A 13,117-nucleotide genomic window follows, 5' to 3' on the forward strand; every position below is an offset into this window, starting at 1 on the left:
GCCAGGGGCATGTGCCTTTGGACAGGACAAGCCCACTCTTGCTGTCAGCTGGGACCGCAGCACTGCATGCAAGACCACATGCCCTTGGGCCTCCATGAAGCCAGACCAACCCAATGGCACGTGGGGCACTTGGAGGCAGGACCTGGCCTGACCCAAGGGCATGTAACTCTTGCATGCAGTGCTGGGGGCCCCGGGTAACAGCAAGAGCAGCCTGATCCTACCCAAAGGTGCACACCCATGGGCCGTGCCATGTGACACAGGCAGCGCCAGGTTGCAGGGGGCTGGAGCCATGCTGCGTCATGGGGGGACTCTGCCAGTAGTGGACCCTGAGCACCTCAATGCCGCTGTTGCTGTGGGGGCTGTGTGCCAGGGCGGGGTGGAACAGGTAGGGGACCTATCCCTCCCAAGCAGTCTCCTCCACCCCCACAACCCCCCTACCCCCACATCCCTACTTACCAGGGACAGAGCCTGGGTCCAGGTCACTGCTGCAGCATTGCCCCACTCCTATTTGCCCCAGCATGCTAAGGCAGCATGCTGGAGCAGTAGGGGAAGCAGTAGGCATAGAGATGCTCCGGCTAGGTGCCAGAGCATCTCTTTGGAGGACCCAGCCTCCAGTTGCTTTAAGGCACAGTCCGGGAGCATGCCCTGAGCCACTGTTTTCAGCGTGTTGGTTTTTTTTATACTGGGATTTCCCAGTATCAACATTAGAGTCTGCGCTGCAAATGTGCAGTGCGGGGAACATTTTTTCATTCCTAGCGTGCCTCATGTGGGGTCTCAAACTGCTTTGAGATGCTGAAATAGGCACGTTTTCACTCGTCTGGATGTGCCCAGTGTCAAAACCCATAGTATTAAAAACCATCTGATCTGTTGTGGTCTGAGTTCATTGCAACAGAAGAATTGCTCTGTTAAATTTCTGTAGTCAAAAACTGAGTGAAAGGTAAGAGCTGGCATTTTGTAAAGGGTGCTTGGAGTGTAATGAGGAATGCCTCGAGTCTAAAAATGTTGAGAACCACTGCAGTAAGTTTTGAAATCTGACTTATTTGTTAAGTCCACCTGCTGGCATTTTCATGGCATGTCATCATCATTTTCTAGCAATCCCAGGCCTAATTTAAAAGCAGCAGCAGCGTCAGCGCGTAGGTTTTTACCTGGCACGCTACTATGCAGTGTTATTAGGCTACTGTGCACTAAGCATCTCATGTAGATGTGCCCACTGTTTGGAATGGGGAGAAGCAAAGTAAAATATTGTCATGTTAAAGCTGTAACTGAGAAGCATGGGATGCTCCATTTCCTTTTAACTTACCTTCTCCCATCCTGAGCCTCCGTTAGGCATATATACTGGCTTGCGAAGAACACTAGTGTCACTCAGTGGCAGAAGTGGATCTTTCAGTACTTAAACCAATAAAGTGAGTAACGCTATTGCACTCCATACTTTTGCCAGAACCTACCTGGAATCTTTTGGCTGAATTTATAAATCAGTTCAGAGACTGCTGTGTGTTTGCTTTTGTCTCTTCTTCAGTTTTCAGTCTCTTTTTCAAATTGTGCCTGCCTCACCTGCTCCCCAAGGAAACCATGCTGACTAAAAGCACTAAAATAAATACCACCACCACCTACACCTTTTGTTTCATTGCAAGGTATTTTAACATCCCTTCTGCAGCTGAAGGTACTGGGGATTTGTTTAAAGGAATGAACAAGAATAAGTTGGTTTCACTATATAGGGAACCACAGAATATTTTCAGTCAGGTCAACAAGAGGTTTTGCCACTGTAGATAGACAGCAGTCAAGGCCTTATTTGGGGCACCACATTATCCTAGTGTATAGGTTGATTCAAACTACTATGAGGAGGGTAAAAATTGCCTTTTGATATCTGCTGCTTTCCGGGTTATACAGAACATGGGGCACAATCAGAGTTTCTGCATGCTAACAGAAAAGGGGGAAAGGGGGTAATTGGCCTTTCTGTTATATGGTTTATATATCTTAGGACTTGTCTATATGGAGAAGGTAATGAATGGGAAGCTGCGTGCAAATTTATCATGTGCAAACTTCTCCATACTAACTCCCAGTATGGGTACTCTTACCAGTGAGTCACACTATTGCTATGCACCTACTCCTTACAGAACAGCACTTACTGGGACTGAGGCTTAAATCCTATCTCCCTTTATGCATCCAAATGGTGCATATGTAGTCATGTAGTGGCAGTTTTTGATATTTACAAACAGTGTACAACTCAGCTGTGTGCACAAGCCCACACAAACCCACTGAGCACGCTCAGCAAAATGGACTTGACCAAGCACATGTGCAAGCCCATACATATTCTAACACTATACAGTAGTCATAAAAAAAATTGTGACTAGCAGGTGTAAGACAGAAGATGAAGGAAAAGGAGCTCCCACCTTTTAGCCCAGTAGTCTAGTGGATTAGGATACCTGTTCAGGAGCTAGAGACCCAATTCCTAGGCTTCAAGAGGAGGGCTGGAGAAAGGTCTAGGTGATGCCTAGCCTCCAGCCTGGTCGTTAGAGCACATTGCTGGGAAACGGGAGATCTGTTGAAATATCTCCTGGGTGAAGGGAACCTAAAGCCTGGGTCTCCTGCTCCTTGGGAAAGTGTCCTAACCTCTAAGCTACTGAATATGAGGGCCCTTCTCCTTTTTGGGTATGTGCACAGTGTGGGTCTATTTTGCCACAAGGAAAATTAGAATTCCCTGTGCCCAAATTGCTGTTATTCAGTTGCATACATGCCAGGTAGACATAAAGCAAAATGGGATTTGACCCTAAGGTTGCATCCAGAGGAGTGCATACGTGCATTTCCCCAGGGACAAATAGCAGCGGCAAGTTGCCCCGGATGGGGTAGGGGAGGCTGAGGCCAGCAACTGGGTTAGCCCCAGCAGCCTTACCTGGGGTTCTGGGGGCCTTCCTGGGGCTCCAGTGGCTATGATCCAGCAGCAGAGAGCCTGGCCAGCAGCTGGAGTGTGGCTCTAGCCAGCCAGGCTCTGGTTTCAGGTGTCGCACACTACCACCACATGTGCCTCCCCATCTTTTTCTAGTGAGGTTTGGGTTTTTTGGGGTTTTTTTTGACACAGGGATCTTTGAATTAGCAGCATAGGGAATGCCTGCATGTGCAGCATGTGGCACCGCAGACAGGTCTGTGGCACTGCATACCACATGTGTATGCTTGTCTGGACATGCCCTAAGTGTCCACACAGAGCAGCTAGCAAGCTGGAAATTCATACCCTGGCTTACTGAGCATTAAAGTACTCTAAATTCTGAGGCCCTTCCAGGTCAAATCAACAGCCAACTCTGGTGTGTCTGCCACTTCTCCCTTAAGGGGACAACAATTCGGTATAGGGAAAACACCTGAAGAGTTGTTCAGGTCTGTCAACCTGTGTTAAAAAGACTTTTGAAAGCAGCAGCATTCCCCGAAGCTGGAAAGAACCCAGCTATTACCAGTCTCAGGGAGTTCATTTCACAGCCCAATCTCCTTTCAGCCAAGACAACTCGTTAATCACTAAGCTCTGTCAGTTATTCCTTTAGCATTAGACACCATTCCTGTAAGTTCCAGTATCATGACTCCTGGATCCAGCCCAAGGGACAAAAGAGAACTCCAGCTACTGTAGGTGGTATGTTAGTCAGCCCTGAACTTTGTTGGCAATCCCTGAAGTTAAGGATGATCTCTACCATGGCTCATTGATGGGTCTTGAGGTGACTTGAGACCAATCCTTGAGCCACAGATCCATCTGCAGAAGTTACAGGTCCTTCTGCAGGAGAGAGAAGGCTGCAGGTTAGGATTCTTCTCATTTTCCTTCCTCTGCTCTTTCTTTTCTGGTTTGAGGGCAAGATACTTTACTTCAAAACAAGCTGCCTCTTGGTTGAGTTTGTGGTGCCACTGGAGTTGGCTGGCAGCCAACTCCTTCCAGCTCTTAAGGTTGGCATCCATTTTTTGAGGTATGCCTCCACAGTGTTGTTGTAGCATTTCCTTTGGACACTGCAAGATCTCAGGCCAATACTAATCTGGGAGCAGAGCACTTGTTTAGGGAGTCAAGAACAGGGCATTCTCACACAATGTCCAGTCCAGTGAAGTTGGTGCTTAAGGATCACCAACTCAATGCTGGTAACATTGGCTTCAGCAAGGATGCTGCCATTTGTGTGGCAATTGTCCTATTTGATATGGAGGATTTTCTGGAGGTGTCGTTAGTGATACCTCCCCAGGCTCTTGAGATGACAACACTAGGTCACCTAAGTTTCATATCCATAGAGCAGAGTGGGGATTATGACAGCATTGTAGACCAGGATCTTGGTGTCTTTCTGGAGATTGCAATAAGGAAAGACATGCTGAAGCAATTTCCCAAAGTTGGCACTTGCACACTGGATCCTGTGCTGGATCTCCTCATCAATGTTCACTCTCTGAGAGAGGTGGATTCTGAGGTAGGGGAACTGCTCAACTACCTCCAGGGTCTTTCCCTCGATGGTAATTTGGAGAGAGGAGTCACATTCATGGCACACGGCAGGCTGATAGAGCACTTCAGTCTTCTTGATGTTGAAAGAGAGGCCCAAAGTTTGGTAGGCTGCACCAAAAGAGATACAATGCAGTCTGGAGGCTTTCCTCAGTGTGTGCAAGGATGGCAGTCATCAGAGGTCATTGCAGGTCAAGGATGGTTGTTCTGAGTACTTTGTTGTTCAAGCAAAAACATCCAAATTGAAGAGTCGCCCATTCATTTAATATTCAATGTCATTTCCTTAACAAGAACCAGGATGATTGGGGCAATGACATCCTTGCTTGACCCCAGTTTGGATGACAAATGGATCTGTCTCTGATTTGCTACATAGAATGGTCAGAGTCATCTGTGTACCAGCTTGGAGCACAGTAAGAACTAACATTGTAAAGAGCAGGTGACCAACCATGTCCATGAGTACCGATAGTCATGGCATGTTTTTTAAATCAATCTCAATCATTTGAAACAAAAATAGATTAGTGTCTGACCTAAATACCAACTGAAGTGAATAATATTTTCTTACTTCCTCCCCAGGATAGGTCTGTTGTGAAAAAGCAATTGGCTGGAGCCCACAGTCAATGGCAAAACTCCTGTATATAGGAGCACACGCTTATGCCTAAGCTATTTTACATTTAGGTAGCTTATACGGTGTGCTAGATGCTGCTTAGGGACTTCTTAGGAGTATCAGGGACAGAAGTCCACAGTTGATAAAGTGCTTCACTAGGACAAGCACCATAAAAAGGTATTAAACAGTCAGGCAAGATTATAGAGGCACTGGCCATGAAGAGTACTTCTAAAATGGAAGAGGAAGGGATATGGATGCTGAAAGGCTGTTTTTACTAAGAATTTTGGTGAAGTTGTTAAAAAAGGTTAACTGCAGCTTAAATATAGTCCCTGAATGCTGGCAGAGTCAGGGTCAGACTAGGTTCTTTGTTAAATCTTAACTGCACAAGCTAAAGTAGAGTAGAGACTTTTCTAACTTTTACACCTAGCTTTTTCCAGACTATTCAATCTGCTTTCCTTTGCTCAGTTTTTCAGTTGCACTCTCTCTCTATGGCTCACTGTTCACCAAAATCATGATCTGATTGATCCCAAGTACTTACATTTGCATTATTTACAAGATCCCTGTTGGATCTTTATACCAAATGTGAACAAAGGAATTCGTGAATGGGGCTAGAAGAATTCAGTTGAATGGCAGCTATCAGGTAATAATGCTTGTATTTTGAATATCTAACACAGAGCGCAAAATAACCATTTGATGTGGTAATGGGAAACTATTTTGCAGCTTAGTAGTTAAAGCACATGGGTCATATAGTCTATCCTAAGTTACAGCATGCAAATCTGTTACAAATCAATAGAAGTTTTCTGTACCTGGGAAAAATGTTTCCCCAATCATCATTACATGAAAGAACACTACATTATTAATTTTACTCACCATACCTTGGGTAACTTTACTTATTCAGGAATGTATTTTCTCTTTTGCAATCAAACTGTCTTGATATAGTGCCTAAAACTCTATTCCATGTAATATTCCATTTTACATTACTTACATTACGAAGAAAAAGCAATACAAATCTCCTAGCAATGCCTAAAAGTTCTCCTACCCAAGAACAGACTATCTTACTTATTTGACACTAGGTGCTAAGGTCAAAGCCTGAGGGTGTAAGTCTGTGGATAGTTGTGTGCATATATGCAAATGCTGGACTTAACTAAATAGTAAGTGGACAGAAATTGTATATACAAGTATTAAACATAAAGACTTGTATGACAGATTTTGAATACATCCCTCAGTCACAAAACTAATGCTTGATAGGGCTACATTCCATTCTTGCTGATTAAAAAGCCAAGCTGCGTTTGCTAAGACTCCAGCATGCTCTCCTTAATTCTAAAAATTGTTGTGAATTTTCCTAAGAAACTGTCTGCAGTACAATTTATATTTTTTCCTTCAAAAGATCACGATTAACTCCACATGTATATTTTGGTAACTTTTATAGATGTCAGAATCACACTGAGCATATTAAAAACATCAAAATGAGCTCAATTAAAGATACTTTCCTGAAGATGAGACCTGGGAGAGATTTTGAATCTATATGGAAGATTCAGTGTGCATGTTAGAGAATCATTCCCAATTTGGTTGGGATGTCTGGTGTTCAAACCTCAATTAACTTTTCCATCAAATGCCCTTTTTTTAATTGATCAGAACTCAAAGCAGAAGCATTGTCAGTCAAAGAAAGAGAGGACAGATTCAAAATCACCATTGCTTAAGCAGAAAATGTGCTGTAAACTGTTAAGAAAAATGGAAAATGCTTGTTTTTAAATGGAACAATGTGAAGTGATAAGATCTCCCTTTTCAAAATGGATTGCCAGAGAGAGGAGCAATTCAGAACCACAAATGTAGCAAGTAAGATGTGGTGGAAGAGACTATTTGTTATCGAGGGAAGATTCCCATGCTCCAGAAAATTATGCTAGTGGTTCAATAGGGTTTTCATCCTCTGAGTTCAGCCCTTAAGCTCCCAGAAGACATTGGGAGAAATAATACATCTAGAGTACTAGTAAAACCTGCTTGGGATGCCAGCTACCCTATTCTGAAGGAACTCCAGAAAGAGTTACATTAATTCTACTTGTCGAAGCCAAGTGTACTCAACCCCCAGCCCATGGGCCAGGTCTAACCCCCAGAGCAGTGTCATCCAACCTGTGGGGGATCCCCATTGGATCTAAAAATTTGAAGACAAAGGAGTGGTTGCTGATCTCCGGCCGCCAGATTTTCAGATCTGTGGGGAACCCTACAAGCCAGACTGTGCTAGCCCTTTGTGCTAGATGAGACTGTGGCTGGGCAGAGGCTACTTGTTCCCAACATGTGGGGCCAGGTGGAGGCAGCATGGGGCCTCCTGTTGGCATGCAAGGGCCAATCCTAGCATGCAGAGCCAGTGCAAAGCCAAACTCGGGCATACAGGGGCCAGCTGAGGCCACACAGGGACCAATCCAGCCTGCAGACTGGCCTTGTATCACTCATCTGGCCCACAAAACAAAAAGGTTGAGCCTCACTGGTTAAGTGATTTAAAAGCCAACATTTTGCAGCCAAAAAGCTGAAAAGGTGGGAGGGTTAAGCAGTACCTCCCACTGTGGCAGTGGCTTGGCTTCCCCTGGGAAAGAACTTCTGGCTGGCACAAGCCGACCCTAGGGCCCTCCCTGCCTGTCTCATGTGCAGCACCCAGCTTGGCTGCTGGTGCCTCTGCATGGGAGGTACAATGTGGGGAGAAGGAGGGTGAGGTGCCTCCCTGGGCACATTATGGCATCCCTCTCCCTTATGCAGAACTCAGTGCTTGTGCCCCACACTCACCCACCTGTAGTTATGCCACTAGCTGCCACTGGTTGCCATGCTACACAGAGCTATTATAAACTGCCACCATTTGTAAATACCAGTTTCCAAGTTTAAAACAAAAAAGTTTTAATAGTATCCATGTTATTATTCTGTGCATCACTAGTTGCCCTCACCTTCTTACCATAGCTCAGCTTGACATAAGTCATTTACTTCACTGTTAATGCTCTGAAAAATCCTGCAGAGTATATAAAAAATTGTGCACCAGTCTTGCTTACCTGGTTCAGTTCCACTGAGATTCAGGCAAAAGGGCTGCTCATCCATGGTCCAAACTCAAAATTTACTACTGCCTATATTTTAACAAAATATTGCTCCAGAGCCTTTTATAATCCTCAAACAAACTCTTTATTATGGAGAGACAACCTTATATACTTTAACCACTGAGCATTACAATGGAACATAAAGCGGCATTAAAGTTGCTCTGTGCTTAATACTCTGGTTTAAGAAGCTAATCTTGTTTCAGTTGAATGGCATGTTCATTACGGCAAATAAATTGGTAATGTGTGGGATTATTGAAGAGGAAAGACATATTAAATCAGTTTAGGGCATTGTATTGATTTTTTTAGTGTCCGATTTAGGTTGGCGTTTTTCAACAGTCAGTTCTAATAAGTGCATGTACAGTAAAGATTAAGCAGGTGGGAATGTTGCCCAGAAAAAGTATTATGAATAACTTAAGGCCATGGTTTAATTGCAGCAATCCATGATACTTACTGTGCTGGCACCAAAGTGGAATTTTCAGTATTTAAGTTAATACTTTACTGAGCCATGGGCAAGTGTCTCTCTTTTATTAAATATTTGAAATAACTTTCCAATATTTGCACATCACACAAGGGGAGGTGCAGATTTCAGAACTTGTTTAGTTTGAAGAAAAGACGTTTCCAGTATGATTAATTAATTCCAAATTATTTAGGATTATTTTTTTTAAATAGGCGTACTCGATGCTGATCCAGGCTGTGACACAAATTTGCAAAGTTAACTATGAAAGCTGTATTGTGCATCTGGCAGCTTATGATTCAGATTCTGTCCATTCACATTTGCTAAGAGGCTGCATTTTGGGGAAAGTGCATGCACTTGACTAGTGGTTAAAAGACAGGCCATTCCCATTGTATTATATTCTTAAATTACCACAGTTAATCCCAATTGTACATTGTTTGGCATGCTGCAAGCAGATCTCAAAAGTTACTCTCTAAAAGACTATTTGATGATTAAAATAAGAGAATATTAAGCTACCATCTGCTCTTGGCTCATACATTGCACACAAGTCTTAGCATGCCTTTCTTTTTGGTACAAACAAATTAGAAAGCACTTCATTTTCCACAAAACAACTTCATCTCTATTCTCACATTAATTTACAATCTGCTGATACACTGTAGGCGTGTCTACACATGCACTTTAATGCTCATTAGCCTATTTTAATGCACATCAAATCGTGACCAAAAAACCATGCACTCTCATTAATGCACATTAAAATAGGCTAATGTGCCTTTTTCTAGTGCCTCACAATGGAGGTACTAAATTTAATGTGCATTAGCAAAAGTACATTAATGAATGTGTAGACATGCCCAGTGTTTCCAAAATATCCCATGTATCACCATGTCAACGTATAAGATGCTTTTAAAGTTTTTACTGTATCTACTTCCGCTATTCTAGAATGACTTGCAATATCTAGGCTCCACAGTTCTGTTTTAACTTCTTCACCACCAGACCCAAGAAAATAATTCCTTTTTTCATCATCCAAGGTGTATACAATAATGTCATCCCAATGCATGGGTGCCAGAAGCCTGGGGCTAAGGGGTCTCAGCCCCCACAAACGCAGGGCAGTGGGCAGGGCCACAAAGCAGTCCGGCCACAGGCTCTGAGCTGCAACACGTACATAGCCAGGATCGCAGCCCGGTGTGTGGATCACTGGCTGCCTAGCACAGCAGAGGCAGGGGTAGGGGCTGGGATGAATGGGGCCCTAGCTGGGCCGGGTGGTGGGACAAAGAGCCTGCATGACTTGTCCAGGAGTGTGAGGGGGACTGCCATCACTGTACACACCCTGGCAGAGGCCCAGGGGGCACATGCCTCCACAATCTGTACATGGGACAGAGGCAGCTGTTGCTGCATGCTGGGCTCTGTGTGCCACTGCCCCAGAATCAATGCAATGCCGTTTGCCTGCCGCGGCTAGGCTACACTTAACCCCCTGCCCACCCAGTAGCAGGACACACGTGGCATCACACAGCTCCAGAGGTGGCAGGGAGCAAAGCCCAGTACACAGTGGCAGCTGCCTCTGCCCCGTGCACAGGTCGGGGGGCACATGCACCCCGGGCCTCCACCAGGCTGAACACAACAGCAGGAGCCCTCCTGCACCCCTGGACAAACCACCCAGGTTCCAACTGTCCCACGATCCAGCCCGGCCAGGGCCCCATTTACACCAGTCCCTGCCCCTCTCCCCCCCTCACCGCTGGGGCCATGATCTTTGCCCCTCACAGCCCTTCCCCCACAGACTTACCTGCTTGGGGGGGAGGGGGCATGTGCATGCATAAGCATGCGTGACTAGTGCCACCCCACAATAATCTTTTCTCCCTCTGCCTATGTCCAAATGCCCTTTTAACCTAAATAGATCACAGCCGGCAAGAGATGCGGGGGATTGGGATTTAACAACAGGAAGTGACCGAGTGGTGAGATCTATGACCTATTTTCTATCTCCTACTGTCTACATTAGTATAAGTAAAATGGGCAAGTGTACACAGCTAATAGATAGGTGTTAATGATGAGGTAAGGCTTAAGAGCTGTGGACTAAAATTGAGAAAAAGGACTGACAAGCAACATTAAGGGAAAGACTTTGGCATATTTTGTGCCAGTCACAAAGATAAAACTGCAATATATATAAGCACAAATTTGGCATCCACCTTCCTGCATTTATAAGCAATTAAACTCATGATATGAATGTATTCATTTGACAGAGGTATGTAATGAATACCCAGGACCAATAGGTACTTCTATCTACCCCAAAACAGCCACTGAACTGATTGATTCTTGTAGGAAGTAGCATGGTGTTGTTGGCCTTTATATTCACCTGTGCAGTGCAATGGGAGTCACTCACCACACAACAGGGAAGGTGCTGCACAGAAGGACTGACTGCACTGTGTATACAGGTGGCTTGCATGATGCAGTACACCTGCACATCCAGACCATGGTGCGAGTTGGAGGCTCACACAGCACATCTGGGCCCATGGACTACAGTGCAGTCAGGGCTGGGGAGGGAGAGGGCAAGACAACTTGTGAGGCATGGCATGTGCCTGTAACATGTAGTCCAGAAGCGTGCCACCCACAGCCCCAGCCATGTAGAATAGCCCAACAATACAGGGATTTTCTACTGAACATGACTGACATATGTAGTCTGATCGTCTGTACCATATCCCAAGAGCCACATGGCTTATAGCAAAAAAGAGGCTTTGCAGAAGTGTTTGCATTTTATTTTTGTTTGTTACTCCACTCAATACTGTCATAGAGGACTCTAAAGTAAAAATCAATCAATCCAGACAGCATTAGGAAAGAAAGTTGTTTGCCCTCATACCCATTTTACAGACGGAGCAGCAGAGGCTGGTAATGACCTGCCAAGCCCACAAACAAGTCGATTTGGGTTAAACCAGAGAAGGTGCTGTCACTTCATCACGTATACACATATCACACCAGAAACTATGCTGTACCTGCTGGAGTGTCAGCAAGGCCTTTGAAAAGGTACATTACAAGCAACTTTGTCTCTGATCCATCAACTAAAAGTTCTCGTGTGGTTTATAAAACATCAAACCTTCCTACATCCCACATACTGTTCTATTTGCTTCACTCTCAAGTAACAGTTTTCCAGAGTACAGATTGCCTTTTAATGAGGATGCTGTTCTGCTGTATGAACCTATCCTGATTGGGTGGTACAGGATACCTCTGATACTTTTGGGTGAGAAAGAAAAAGCTGCAACAAAAACAGTTAATGTGCTGTTGGTGAAAGGTTGTTGTTTGGTGTTTTTTTTTCAGGAAGTTACAAGCCTTCCCTGGCCCTGCTCATATTTGAATCTTTTACATGGGACAAAATGCAGAAGAGCTACAGATTGCAAAAGCTATTGCACAAATAATCATAGACTTTGAGGTAAACAGGCTAAGGCCATCTGAGTTATCCGCACATGGAAGGAAAAAAGTCATAATACGCAGATAAGGGGATTTTTATGTTACAGATTCTGATGAGAAGCATCATCCCTTTTTGAAAGGAACTGTGAATAACACAACATACAACTTGGCAGAAAGCACCGACAATACTTGTTTAATTGGACAATGAAGCTCCAGATATAAACACACTGGTGTGCTTAAGCTGCATTATAGTAATGTGTCTAACACGACTGACGGAAAGGAGCAGGCCTATATCCACAAACTTACTGCGTCAAGCAGAGATGCCCTCATCCACAACACACTGCTCTGCACAGGCTAGCTCCTGAACCAAGAGAAGTTTAACGACATTTGTGCAGAGCTGGGGGAGAGCTATTAGTACCACTGGGTGTCCATTCCACTTTGCCCAGCCACTGACCTGCATGAAGGGACTAGTGAGGCTACCACTGCCTGGAACATACATGTGGCAGAAATAAAGCCAAGGAGTTCTGGCCACAGAACAGGTGACAATTACTTCCCCAAGGTGAGTTTTGTTTGTTTTTTAAAGGAAAAACTCTAAATCTTAACACAAAGTGGTCACTCTGTTGTGCTGGACACACTGTGCTAAGCAGGAATACCAATTATGCCTTGTTAAACAGGGCTGCTGCATTCCTGGTCCATATCGCAGGAAGATGAGTGTCTCACAAAAGAAGCAATTAGTTTTAAAAGAATTCAGAAGGAGAATTATGAGCAATTATATCACTATTAACTCTTGCTCATCATGCAGCCATCAAAAATGTACATTGTTCAGCATGCACTAATTCAGTTCATAAATAGGGACCTGCAAAGAAAGATATAAAACTGCTTTCTTTATAGAGATGGAGAGAGGGGGCAGGGGTTACTTGTATTTCACATTTATCTAACTAAGTGTGGAAATAACCTTCCCTCTAGTACGTTTTCACAGGATGTGAAGAGACCTGCTGTATCAGAGTGCAGCATGCTGGCTTTTACGAGGGGGGAGAGCTTAGGTAACCCCATCATATGATCCCGGTCATGAACTGATCAAGGTCCGTCTTAAAACCAGTTAGATTGTTTTACTCGCCCTACTCCTATTGGAAGGATTCTCCAAGAAC

This window comes from Alligator mississippiensis, chromosome 1, assembly GCF_030867095.1.
Source record: "Alligator mississippiensis isolate rAllMis1 chromosome 1, rAllMis1, whole genome shotgun sequence".
In the NCBI taxonomy this organism is placed as follows: Eukaryota; Metazoa; Chordata; order Crocodylia; family Alligatoridae; genus Alligator; species Alligator mississippiensis.